At 37.4% G+C, this 14,273-nt stretch overlaps 1 long non-coding RNA gene across 1 annotated transcript in view; it reads right to left on the reverse strand.

The window, feature by feature from the left end:
• LOC147004028 (uncharacterized) overlaps positions 1-14,273 on the reverse strand; it is a 142,721-nt gene that overhangs the window by 58,715 nt on the left and 69,733 nt on the right. The window lies entirely within an intron of this gene.

Genomic DNA, 14,273 nt, shown 5'->3' on the forward strand with positions numbered 1-14,273 from the left:
AGTTCTCCAAAAAGTAATTTTTTTTTTCCTGAGAAACAACGGATCTTTCCCATAGAATATAAGTGTGGAAACCATTTAAGCGGCAACTTAATAAAAATTAATCTAATTCAGGGTGGGTTTGTTAATTCTCCTAACATCTTGGAACCTTTTAATCATTGAATTTTCTGATAAGTAGAATGCCTAAACATATGGAAGTACATGAAATTATAACTTATAGATAAAAATAAACAAACTTGTTTTGACAGACTTTCCCAGATTTATGTGTCTTTAGTGAACTCATAGTTGCAGGTGAGTAGAGATTCAAGTTTGGTATTGATTATTAATTGATAAGTATTATCTGGATTAATAATTATCATAATTGCTTTCCAAATGAAAATAAAACAGTGATAATTCATGAAGACCTATTTATTTCTTTGGGACATCATTCTTCAAACATGGATGACTGCTCTTCTAATTCAGCAGTACTTTTGAATGTTAGGATATTTCTCAACTGCAATGCTTTTCATAATCAAAGAGCTATGAACATGACACTTGTTAATGCAATATCACATTTTCTCTATTATTACATAACTCCCAGAAAGTCCATAAAACAATCTTCCAATTTCTGGTTATTGGTATTTAACAATTTCCAAGGTGTAAATACTCACTCCTTGTGAATTTTAGGCTATAATATAGTCAACGATACTAGAACATTTAAGGGAAGAATAAACAAAAATAAGCAGTTGTGTATTATGACAGAATGTTTCTACTATCCAAATAACTTCAAAAGCATAATAAACAGTAAAATAATCAAGGTGTGATAACTTTTAAATCTTGATTACTCTGTGTTTTGTTTAATTTTAATTATGGGTTTATGTATTTATTTATTTTTACTTTTCTTTTTTATTAGATATTTTCTTTATATTCCAAATGTTATTCTCTTTCCTTGTTTCCCCTCCAAAAAATCCCTATCTCTTCCCCTCTCCCCCTGTTCACTAATCCACACACTCCTGCTTCCTGACCCTGGCATTTCCCTACACTGGAACATCGAGCCTTCATAGGACCAAAGGCCTCCCATTGATGACTGACAAGGCCATCCTCTGCTACATATGCAGCTGGAGCCATGAGTCCCACCATGTGTACTCTTTGGTTGGTGGTTTAGTCCCTGGGAGCTCTGGGGGAACTGGTTAGTTCATATGGTTATTCCACCTAGGGGGCTGATATAGTTAACTAAGACTGTACAAATTATTGAAAATTTACAAATCAAATCGTGTATACAAATTAAGCACTGCACCAAAATAACACCTCATTCTGTAACTGAAATGTATTTACATACAGAGTAAAGCATATGCTTTGGAAGGCAAAGTAGAAGGAACACCAAAGAGACACAAGGAATATGTCCTATCTCTGAGATAATGGGAGTGAGTCAGACTGCACTGTGCTTTGTATTTAAAAGTCTGTATCAAGGTGCAGTAAATGGCTTAGAAGATAAAGCATTGATGCCAACTCTAAAGACAGGTCAGATTCCTAAGATCCAAGAAGGTAGAACGAGAAACTCAAACCTCTCCTCCCGACGGGCATTCCTAAGTCATGGCATAAGCATGGCCAGATATACACCTACACTCCTATACCAACCCTCATACTCAAGATAAATACATAAAGGAAGATAAACTGTTAGAAGTATCAGAAACATTCATTATATTTCTCCTGTGAGCTTACTAATTTATAGACTTTGTTCTCTTTTAGTCACATAAAATGCCATCAAACTATGAGATTGAGTTTTGGGGAAAACACACCAAATAGGAAATTTTAGACTTAAAATATTATTTTTTAAAAAATTATTTCCCAATAGTTACTCCATAAAAGACTACCACTCAAAGTTGGGGACTCTCATTGTCACTTGTTTTTACAACATACTATGTAACTTAAGAAAAGAAATTTGCTAAAATTTGTAAGCATACATAATATTCTGTCATCATTTTTAATACAAATAATAAAATACTACTAGAGAACAAAGGCACAACTAAAAATATGTTTTTCCAATGGAGCTTTTCTTTATCCTTCTAGTCTACACACACATGACCACCTCACTCATACACACACCCTCACATACACACATGAAAATTAAAAAGATCAATGAAAACTATTATTTAATATAATGAAAGCCCTGTTTTACAGTTTTCTTCTGCATAAAACAAGAAAATATAGACATAAAGCATAAATAAAATGTATGCACTATCTTAGTCACAAATACAGACTTTACCATGCTTTTTTAATACATTGTAATTATGTCTGTGTATACACACATGTATATATATCATATTGGGTCATATAGCTATCTATAACAGAAAGCAAGGAGTGATGGGTTAATTTAATTAACATTTATGACATTATATTTAATTAGTTTGACTTCTGATAATGACTGTAAAACCAGTAGTATTCAAATGCTAAAATCTCTTGTAATGCTACTAAATATATATTTTACTGTCTTGCTTAGAAATCACTCCATTACTAGCCTTAGCATTTAATCATAATTTAGGGCCATTAAGATGGGAAAACATCCAAAACTTAATCCACAATCTCATGATTTATTAGAAGCTGATTTTTTTTTTTTTACATTCTTACATCTGTGCCCTTACCGTCTTTAACCTTTTAAATATAACCAAAGCTGATGGCAACTTGGAGCAGTAACCACATTTGTATGGTTTCAGATTTGTCATACATCCCAATTTGTGTTTTCCCAAGCCACTTTTGATTTACCCTATGTATTTACTCACCTACAGTAGATTTTGAAAACTTTGACAGCTATTAAAATGGAGAATATCAAGAAGGTTAGTTAGTGCCCTTATTAAAACTCACGGAGACATTGAAATACAAAGAAAGAACTGGAAAGGTTTCATTCCTACTGAATTCATTGAGAAACAACAGATTGGGGTTGGGATTTATGTTTTAAGTCATGTTTTACATATCTGTTTCATATTGAGTATTCCTTTGTGCAATGGTATTTTTACCTATTTATGCTTGCCAGCTTTAAAGTTGGTTTCTTTGTAGGTGTCCAAACAATTGAGCTCAAGTTTGTTAAAAGAGGAAATGTGTGCCGTGTTTCTTCAATATAGTAAATGCTGATATCACTTCTCAGAAATTGATACTTGTATGTATTGTTTATTTATTTGTTCATGAGAATTGTACTCTAGATAAGAAATTGTGAATGAATCAACTTATCGTGAAAGCCTTTTAAGAAAAGTATTTCAAAAGGTACAAAATGCAAATGCATGTAACACATGTATGTGCATTGCTGCTTCTTTGCTCCTATATAAATGCATCACGCATGTATCTACATTTTGAGTCTTTTAAGGTGCTTACCAGTTCACAAAGGCTTTTATACTTTTATATTTTATTTTGCTCTTTGCTATTATTAGAATCTGACACATGGGGTTCTTAAATACTGCTTTCGACTTCTCAGAACCTTTGGCTTTTCCAGACTCAAGTTACCGTATTATATAATTTATTGAAAGCCAATAATTACTAAGACATGTGGTAGGCGCTTATCATGAGTAACGTCACACTACTGGCTCTATGTACAAGCTAGAATAGGGCAAATGGTACAATTAGAGGCAAGTTCCTTGGTGCATAACAATAGAAGCCTTAGTGACACTGTAAGATTAAGAAAAGGCTAAAACATCTTTAAAACTACTCATTACCACCAGTCAAGATGTGCATATTTGACCTTTATGGTAATCAGAAGCATCACCGCTTATGCAGTAGGTGGCTAAATAATCGTCACTTTTGACACAGTTTTCCTTGAAGTGACCGAAGGTTAACATGCTTGATCCTGAAGCTGACACAGACATTGAATCAACTCATCAGCGGTCACAGTGAAAGGCCACTATCTTCATCACCTAGGTTACAGTGACAGACTAGAATGTTGTAGGTTTTCTTCTCAGCAAAAGACAGAGGGATGTAAGTGCTGACTGCTCTGTGCATCTCAAAGGTTACAAAATTACTGAGAAACCTTTCCCTGGGGTGCATATTCACTCGGTGTTGTGAAAATCATGGAACTTGCATCAAAAATAATTGCTTTGTTTATTACCTTGTTGTCTTCCGGTATTAAAGCCTCACCCTAGATTCAGAAAATTCCCCACGCTGATATCTCTCTCCTTTCCCTGGGATTACCATTAACCTCAGTCCTTTTAATTTGAATATATGAGCAGTTGCAATGAGGAATCTCAAAACTAAATCAGTATTTCAAGTAATATAAAATCAACACTATAATGAGAGCTAACATCACAATTCTAGCACTTGAAAAAACATTTTTAATCACGTGAAGTGAATGTAACTGGTCTGCAGAAACCCTGCCTCCAGTGCTCCAGTTGAAGATGTACAAATCCGTGAAATAACTATTGTTATTCTTTAACATCAAATGAAACTAATTTCTTTTTGTTGGAGAGTTTATCATTCTTCTGTTTCCATAGTAAGACATCCTAACAGGTAATCATAAACAATTATGCTATGTATGCTATGCCCATATGATTTTTGGAGCATGATAATGTATCATATACGGACAGAAGAGTTTACCTGTCATAAAAATTATGGCAAAGGGATAAAAACTTTTTTTGCAGGTAGCCAAGGTAAAAATTGTTTAAGGCACAAAGCCAAAATTTCCCAAATATCTGTGACTATGATGTCACGTAAAAGTGGCCATTAATAATTGCCTTTACGAAACACAACATTAACCAGTATGCACCTAGAAAAGCAGGTAACTTCCTGTATTTCAGTCATTGCTTTTGCTGTGAAAGCTGGAAGAGTGCTTCAGGACTCATTATGATGCATGGACTATATAAGCAATAAGGCATGACAGGAAGTGTGGTTATCGTAAGATAATCACACCCCTGGGTCATTACAAAGCAAAAGCAAGGATGGTGTCCCTTTCATTCCCCCTGGGGTGTGATTACTGAACAACAAATCCTACTCCATGCCATTACCTTAGAGCTTTATAGAAAGTCTTTGTAGGGAAGAAAAACTGTATGCTTTTATTGCTTAAAGAAGACAAAGTTGGCAGTTTATAGCATCACTGTTTGCTCATTTAAGTCAGTCAGTTTGCCAATACTAATCTGTTCCTTTACAGTGAATACCTGCCAAGACCAATCATAATCCAGGACCATAAAAACAGGACTCACTCTTTATTTGTGTATTCACAAATAATGCCATTTCCCCCCAAAGCCTAATATCCAAAAATAACATGTGCAAGAAATAATCTCCTTCAAATATTATTACTACTTTTCAAAGTCATGAACTCAGATTTACAGACTGGATTGAGGAGAGCAATGTAAAGCAGCTTACTGATCAAGCATTACTCAACACTGAACAAAATTCACATGGTTCAGGAAGCTCCTGAAATTTGAAGGATTTACAGTCTCCTTCCTAAAATTATAAAAGCAGTGACAGCTGCTAAGGAGAGCTGTTTGCAAACCATAAAGTTGTGCAGGGGCTTCAAGGATTCCTCTTTCATGAGACAGTACTATGATGGGATAAGCCTTTTGGTGATGTACCTGTATTTAAATATACAACCTATAGGTAATTCCTGCCCTCTGCTCCTTTAAGCTATCGCACTGAACTGAATGGCTTACTAAGATAGACTTAGGCAACCTTTTTCCTTAGTCTGTTATTGGTGCCCTATCTAAAGTGAACAGGCCATGAGTCACACCTCTACAATTCAAACCACACAACAGGAAACTACTTGATCAGACTTCTTGGCGTAAATATCTGCAATACTAAATAGTAGCATAACATCTTTAAAATGAAACTGATTAGTATACCAATCTAAATACAATGGGATGTATTTCAAAACGAAATTTAAAAGGAATTTTCTTTCAGATAAAGGCAGATTTTAAAATATTTAGTGAATCAAAAGAATGTAAACATACACACACACACATGGGGAGCCAGCAGGAAGAGAAAGAACTGTCATAAAAATTTAAATGGTAGAAGAAATGGATAGTGAATAAAATAATAGCAAAATAAACTACCTCGATAGAAATATGAATTCCAGAGGGTGACAGGGTAGGGAAGTTATTGGTGCAGGAGGAGAAGTGGGGCACTCTTTCTATTTCTCTAGCAATAACATTGTATAAGGCTATAGAGGAAAGTCACAACTAAGAATAGATATGCAGTCAAGATACAGAACTTGTCTACCCCTCGTGGGAGTGAGTTTCCAGGTTTAGACTCCAGAGGTGTCAATCCTGGGTGAGTCTCTGGTTTTCTTTTGCTTTGATTTGATTTTAGAGATGGGCTCTCTCACTAAGGTTCAGGACCCTTCAATTACCCTGAGCCAAAAGCTCCTGGAGTCTACCTATTGTTGCATCTTCAATGTTAAGATTACAACCATATGTCAACACAATCTACTTTTTAACATGGGTGCTATAGATTATCCTTAGGCCCTCATGCTTGAATAGTATGCATTTCATTGGGTTTCCCATATTCCATGCTTTCTGTTTTTGTTGTTGAATAATATTTTATAGCACAGAAATATCACACACACACATATATATGCATATGAATTTATGTTGTTAAAAAGGGGTTTTGTATCTATAACAATTTTTCATTTATCTGGTATTGATGATTAGAACAGAATTTTTAGTGATAAATTATATGATAGGTGCATATTCCTTTTCTTTCAAACGGGTTCATTACCTTCAAAGTGTCTATAGCATTTAATATTGCAACTAGGACCATATGAGTTATTAAGTTTCCCTATACTTCTATTGGCATTGAAATACGTAGTAATATCTTATTATTGTCTTTATTTGTAGTTCCATAGTAGTTAATGGACTTGTCATGTCCAGTGTGCTTAGTTTTCATGTATGTATGTACTTCAGTGAAAGGTCTGCCATGTATTTTGCTTCTATGCCATGTTTAACTTTAACTTTAGAGTTTAAAATATTCTCAATACACTGCACGTATTAGTCCTTAATTGCTTTGAAGATACTTTGATCAGAACTCACCAGCCTCTTCTCTCATCAGGGACAATCATTGTGCAAAGGCATTAGATTTGAATGCAGTCCACGTTACCTGCTTCATTTTGTGGATTGGCCTTCCAGTGTCCAGGAATCTTAGCCCAAATGCAAACAATGTCTTCTTAGAAGTATATGGCTTTACATTTTCCTTCAAAATCTGGGGTAAAACTTGTGTTTAATTTTATGAAAATTGTGACCTTTATATTGAGGATAATTTATTAATTAACATCTTACAAGGCACAATTTTCCAAGCACCATTTTTTTGTTTTTTTTTTTATAAGTCCATGGTTTTATATTATATTGATTTTGTGCTTCTGTCAAAAAAGGTGTCAAAGCTTGTTTGGGGTTCTTCTTGGAGGTATCCATTTTCACTGATTTGTATGTCTGATCCCATGGCAATACCCAGAATATATAGCCATATCATTATATACCAATATAAGGAACCTCAATAATTCCAATGTTCCTGTGTAGGATATGTAAAAGATACATAAGACATAAAAAACGAGGGATCTGCAAACCATGAATTTGGATAAAATGCACCCTGGGGAGCCCTGCTTTTCCTTCTGCATTATATAATCTACTTCATTTTCCACTTGAAGTTTGGAATTATCTTTTATAGCTACCTAAATATCTTGCCTGGATTTTGGTGAATTATTTTAAATCTGTGTATCAGTTTGGGTGAGAGATATTTCAATATTCACTTTACACACTGACAATTCAAATGATATCAACTTTCTAGGTTTCTCTTCCAAAAACTCCCCATTCCATCTCCCCTCTCCTCTGCCTTTATAAGGGTGCTCCTCCACCCACACACCCACTCCAGCCTCACCTCTCTAGCATCCTCCTATGCTGGGGTATCAAACCTCCACAAGACCCTCCCATTGATGCCAGATAATACTATCCTCTGCTACATATGTAGCTGGAGCCATGGATCCCTCCATGTATATTCTTTGGTTGGTTGTTTAGTCCCTGGGAGCTTTGGCTGCTTCTGGTTAGTTGATATTGTTCTTCTGATGGAATTGTAATACCCTTTAGCTCCTCCAGTCCTTCCCCTTGCTCTTCCATTGGGGTCCCTGGGCTCAGTCCAATGGTTGGCTGTGGGCATCTGCATCTGTATTAGTCAGGTCCTGACAGAGCTTCTCAGAGGACAGCCATACCAGGCTCCTGTCAGCAAGCACAGCCATACCAGGCTCCTGTCAGCAAGCGCCTCTTGGAAAAAGCAATTGTGTCTGGGTTGTGTGTCTGAAGATGAGATGGATCCCAAGATGGGGGTGTCTCTGGATGGCATTTCCTTCAGTCTCTGTTCCATTTTTTTTTTTTTTTTTGGTCTCTGTCTTTCCTTTGGACAGGAACAATTCTAGGCTAAAATTTTTGAGATGGGTGGTAGCCCCATCCCTCAAATGGGGGCCATGACTATCTACGGGAGGTGGTCACTATAGGTTCTATCTCCCCCTTTGTTGGGAATTTTGGCTAAAGTTATCCAGGTTGGGTCCTGGGAGCTTCTTGTTTCCATGACACCTGGGGCTTTCTAGTGGCTATGGCTAGTTTGTGGAGGGTGGAGATTTTTCAAAGTCTGCTTCTGTGTAGCATGATGAACCATCTTGTGGAGCTTTAGGTCCATCTTGGGAGATGGCAGGAGCATCGTGGAAATCTGAATCACACTAGTCATTGATTTGTTTTTAATCACACATTAAACTCAAAACATAACTGAAGCAGTGAGGCTTGCATCTGAAAAGCAAACAGGACCTGTATAATTTAGGATTGTTCTAAGAGCTGAGAGTGAGGGAGGTTATTGTAGAAGCCTTCAATATAACTCATTTTCAGCTGTGGGTCTAGAGTCAACTAAACAGGAAGCCATTGAAGGAAGTCCTTAAAGCTTGTGATAAAAAAAAAATACTGAAGTATAACTTTTCAGCATTGTTGGCTTCTGGCAGGGGTTGGGAAAGGATGCATCTTTCATGGGCTGATCATTGGGAGTTTGACTTTGCCACAGTAAGAATACAGGCAACACAAACTGTACTTGGTATATTTTTCATTATTTTTTTTTCTTATGGAGGATGGGGGCCCACAAGGGTAGGAGGGTGGGCCTGGGACTGATGGGAAACAGTCATGATGTGGTGCACTGTGAAATTCCCAAATAATCAATTTAAAAATGCTGAAAAAAAATCTGTAAGAATATTTCAAATGTTTGATATAGGAAAACTTAACTAGTTAAAAATTCAACCAACCCCTCAAGTTCTATTGCTATTTCTTCCTTTTAGAACCATGCCAAGTTGCTTTCTGCTTCTGAATTTAATGTTTGCCACTCACTGAAAATCTCTCCTACCTTAGCACGATGGGTAAGGTATTAGCTGGCTCTTGCATCCATGTATCAGTTCAAGTGACACTTCCTCCTTGAGGCCTTCTATGATTTCTAATCTATTACCCACCAGCCTCCATGGGGTCCTTCCCTGATATTACTGAATGCTATCATTTTTTAAATTTATTAGCAGTAGTTCTATAGTTCATGTAAGTGATTTATTCTGACCTTCCCTCTTTGAAATGTGAGACCTTGCTGGGTGGTGGTGCACGCCTTTAATCCCAGCACTTGGGAGGCAGAGGCAGGTGGATTTCTGATTTAGAGGCCAGCCTGGTCTACAAAGTGAGTTCTAGGACAGCCAGGGCTACACAGAGAAACCCTGTCTCAAAAAACAAAAATCAAAAAAAAAAAAAAAAAAAGAAAGAAAGAAATGTGAGACCATGTTGTCTTTGTCTAATCCTTTGCTTCTGCTGTCTAATACAAATGCTGGCACACAGTAGAAGATACTTGATGATAAATATCTTCTTGGTGCAATGTGTAAATGAATATATTTACTTAAGGCAAAGAAGACTGAAAGCAATTTGAAAAGACTATGGCTTAATCAACGCTTGGAAGAAAAAAAAAACACGTCGGTAAGCAAGCGGGATGAGAAGGAAGCGTTCAAAATGGGAACATGATGCTTGACAGTGGAGGGCTTTGACCCTCTAGAGTGGGTGATTTGACTTTTGCCTGGGGGTAATGGGAATGCTTCTAACAAGACTGACATAATAACATACTATTTTAAGAAAGCTAAGTGGGAATAACACACCAGATTAGGGTGGGAGTTGGTGAGCTCAGACAGAAGCAGGTACCAGTTCGGAATAATATCACTGATAGCTTTGCTAGCTTTGATAGCAAGGGACCTATGAGGTGTTAGTCTCATTGCAAGGAAGACTTAGCTTGGAAATACCATGAGAAGATTCGTCTTCTGTAGCAGGGCCCATTCAACTGTCTGATCTGATCAAAGAATAGCAGCATTGAACTAGAGGTATAATTTTATATCTCTTGAATGACATTTTCTTTCATTATTATTTGCAAATTCCTTCTTTCTGTATTGAGATTTTTTTTCCAGGCAAAAGCATTTCAGGTGACTTCATAGGAGCCTGGTTTATCTAGCTTATGTTTGAAGTCATTTACCTATTAGTAAATAATTCCCTGCTTTATAACTGAGGAGGTTGCTTGCTCAATTGACCTGGAAAGGCTTAATATTGATTAGAATAAGACTCACTAGAGGGCACAGGGAAAGCATCCTAATTAACAAAATCAGAAATGAAAAAGGAGACATAACAACAGATCCTGAAGACATCCAAAACACCATCAGATCCTTCTACCAAAGGCTATACTCAACAAAACTGGAGAACCTGGATGAAATGGAGAAGTTCCTAGACAGATACCAGGTACCAAAGTTGAATCAAGATCAGGTCAATGATCTAAACAGCCCTATATCCCCCAAAGAAATAGAAGCAGTCATTAATAGTCTCCCAACTAAAAAAAGCCCAGGACCAGATGGGTTTAGTGCAGAGTTCTATCAGACCTTCAAAGAAGATCTAATCCCAGTTCTTCACAAACTATTCCACAAAATAGAAACAGAAGGTACTCTACCCAACTCATTCTATGAAGCCACAATTACTCTGATACCTAAACCACAAAAAGACCCAACAAAGATAGAAAACTTCAGACCAATATCCCTTATGAATATTGATGCAAAAATCCTCAATAAAGTTCTTGCTAACCGAATCCAAGAACACATCAAAACAATCATCCATCCTGACCAAGTAGGTTTCATCCCAGGGGTGCAGGGATGGTTCAATATACGGAAATCCATCAACGTAATCCAGTATATAAACAAACTCAAAGACAAAAACCACATGGTCATCTCGTTAGATGCGGAAAAAGCATTTGACAAGATCCAACACCCATTCATGATAAAAGTCTTGGAAAGATCAGGAATTCAAGGCCCATACCTAAACATGATAAAAGCAATCTACAGCAAACCAGTAGCCAACATCAAAGTAAATGGTGAGAAGCTTGAAGCAATCCCTCTAAAATCAGGGACTAGACAAGGCTGTCCACTTTCTCCATACCTATTCAACATTGTACTGGAAGTCCTAGCCAGAGCAATTCGACAACAAAAGGAGATCAAAGGGATACAAATTGGAAAAGATGAAGTCAAAATATCACTTTTTGCAGATGATATGATAGTATATATAAGTGACCCTAAAAATTCCACCAGAGAACTCCTAAGCCTGATAAACAGCTTTGGTGAAGTAGCTGGATATAAAATTAACTCAAACAAATCAATGGCCTTTCTCTACACAAAGAATAAACAGGCTGAGAAAGAAATTAGGGAAACAACACCCTTCTCAATAGTCACAAATAATATAAAATATCTTGGCGTGACTCTAACTAAGGAAGTGAAAGATCTGTATAATAAAAACTTCAAGTCTCTGAAGAAAGAAATTATAGAAGATCTCAGAAGATGGAAAGATCTCCCATGCTCATGGATTGGCAGGATCAACATTGTAAAAATGGCTATCTTCCAAAAGCAATCTACAGATTCAATGCAATCCCCATCAAAATTCCAAATCAATTCTTCAACGAATTAGAAAGTGCAATCTGCAAATTCATCTGGAATAACAAAAAACCTAGGATAGCAAAAACTCTTCTCAAGAATAAAAGAACCTCTGGTGGAATCACCATGCCGGACCTAAAGCTCTACTACAGAGCAATTGTGATAAAAACTGCATGGTACTGGTATAGTGACAGACAAATAGACCAATGGAATAGAATTGAAGACCCAGAAATGAACCCACACACCTATGGTCACTTGATCTTCGACAAGGGAGCTAAAAACATCCAGTGGAAGAAAGACAGCATTTTCAACAAATGGTGCTGGCACAACTGGTTGTTAACATGTAGAAGAATGCGAATCGATCCATTCCTATCTCCTTGTACTAAGGTCAAGTCTAAGTGGATCAAGGAACTTCACATAAAACCAGAGACACTGAAACTTATAGAGGAGAAAGTGGGGAAAAGCCTTGAAGATATGGGCACAGGGGAAAAATTCCTGAATAGAACAGTAATGGCTTGTGCTGTAAGATCGAGAATTGACAAGTGGGACCTCATGAAACTACAAAGCTTCTGCAAGGCTAAAGACACCATCAATAAGACAAAAAAACCACCAACAGATTGGGAAAGGATCTTCACCTATCCTAAATCAGATAAGGGACTAATATCCAATATATATAAAGAACTCAAGAAGGTGGACTCCAGAAAGTCAAATAACCCCATTAAAAAATGGGGCTCAGAACTGAACAAAGAATTCTCACCTGAGGAATACCGAATGGCAGAGAAACACCTGAAAAAATGTTCAACATCCTTAATCATCAGGGAAATGCAAATCAAAACAACCCTGAGATTCCACCTCACACCAGTCAAAATGGCTAAGATCAAAAATTCAGGTGACAGCAGATGCTGGCGAGGATGTGGAGAAAGAGGAACACTCCTCCATTGTTGGTGGGATTGCAAGCTTGTACAACCACTCTGGAAATCAGTCTGGCGGTTCCTCAGAAAATTGGACATAGTACTACCGGAGGACCCAGCAATACCTCTCCTGGGCATATATCCAGAAGATGTCCCAAGCGGTAAAAAGGACACATGCTCCACTATGTTCATAGCAGCCCTATTTATAATAGCCAGAAGCTGGAAAGAACCCAGATGTCCCTCAACAGAGGAATGGATACAGAAATTATGGTACATTTACACAATGGAATACTACTCAGCTATTAAAAAGAATGAATTTATGAAATTCCTAGCCAAATGGATGGACCTGGAGGGCATCATCTTGAGTGAAATAACACAATCACAAAAGAACTCACACAATATGTATTCACTGATAAGTGGATATTAGCCCAAAACTTAGGATACCCAAGATATAAGATACAATTTGCTAAACGCATGAAACTCAAGTAGAATGAAGACCAAAGTGTGGACACTGTGCACCTTCTTAGAATTGGGAACAAAACACCCAGGGAAGGAGTTACAGAGACAAAGTTCGTAGCTGTGATGAAAGGATGGACCATTTAGAGACTGCCGTATCCAGGGATCCATCCCATAATCAGCTTCTAAATGCTGACACCATTGCATACACTAGCAAGATTTTGCTGAAAGGACCCAAATATAGCTGTCTCTTGTGAGACGATGCCGGGGCCTAGCAAACACAGGAGTGGATGTTCACAGTCAGCTATTGGATGTATCACAGGGCTCCCAATGGAGAAGCTAGAGAAAGTACCCAAGGAGCTAAAGGGATCTGCAACCCTATTGTTGGAACAACATGATGTACTAACCAGAACCCCAGAGCTCTTGTCTCTAGCTGCATATGTATCGAAAGATGGCCTAGTCGGCCATCACTGGAAAGAGAGGCCCATTGGACTTGCAAACTTTATATGCCCCAATATAGGGGAATGCCAGGGCCAAAAGAATGGGAATGGGTGGGTAGGGAAGTGGGGGGCGCTATGGGGGACTTTTGGGATAGCATTGGAAATGTAATTGAGGAAAATATGTAATAAAAATATTAAAAATCAAATAAAAAAAAAGAATCAATGTGCGTGAACTTGATTTTCTTATAGGAACGTATGGGTATTCAGACATCATCCTACTTTAGTATGTCATTAGATTTAGAATAGGGAATAATGGTCCTGAGACTGTTGATCTTTTATCCCACATTTTTGTGGTTCACTATTTGTTGCGCTCAATTTGTGCTCTGAGAGTTGCCTCTGGGAGGCTTCCAAACTGGGGTCAGCCCAGGCTGGCACCCCAAGACTTCCCTTATGGGGGTTAGCCCTAGCCCTAGCTCATCTTTAATTTGTTTTCCTCAGTCCCTGGACAAAAAATTCCAGAACCATCCACTTGACACTAAACTTTCTAGGCCTTTTTTTTTTTTT

Source organism: Mus caroli, unplaced genomic scaffold (assembly GCF_978045245.1).
Source record: "Mus caroli unplaced genomic scaffold, Mus_caroli_1 scaffold_7, whole genome shotgun sequence".
Taxonomy (NCBI): Eukaryota; Metazoa; Chordata; class Mammalia; order Rodentia; family Muridae; genus Mus; species Mus caroli.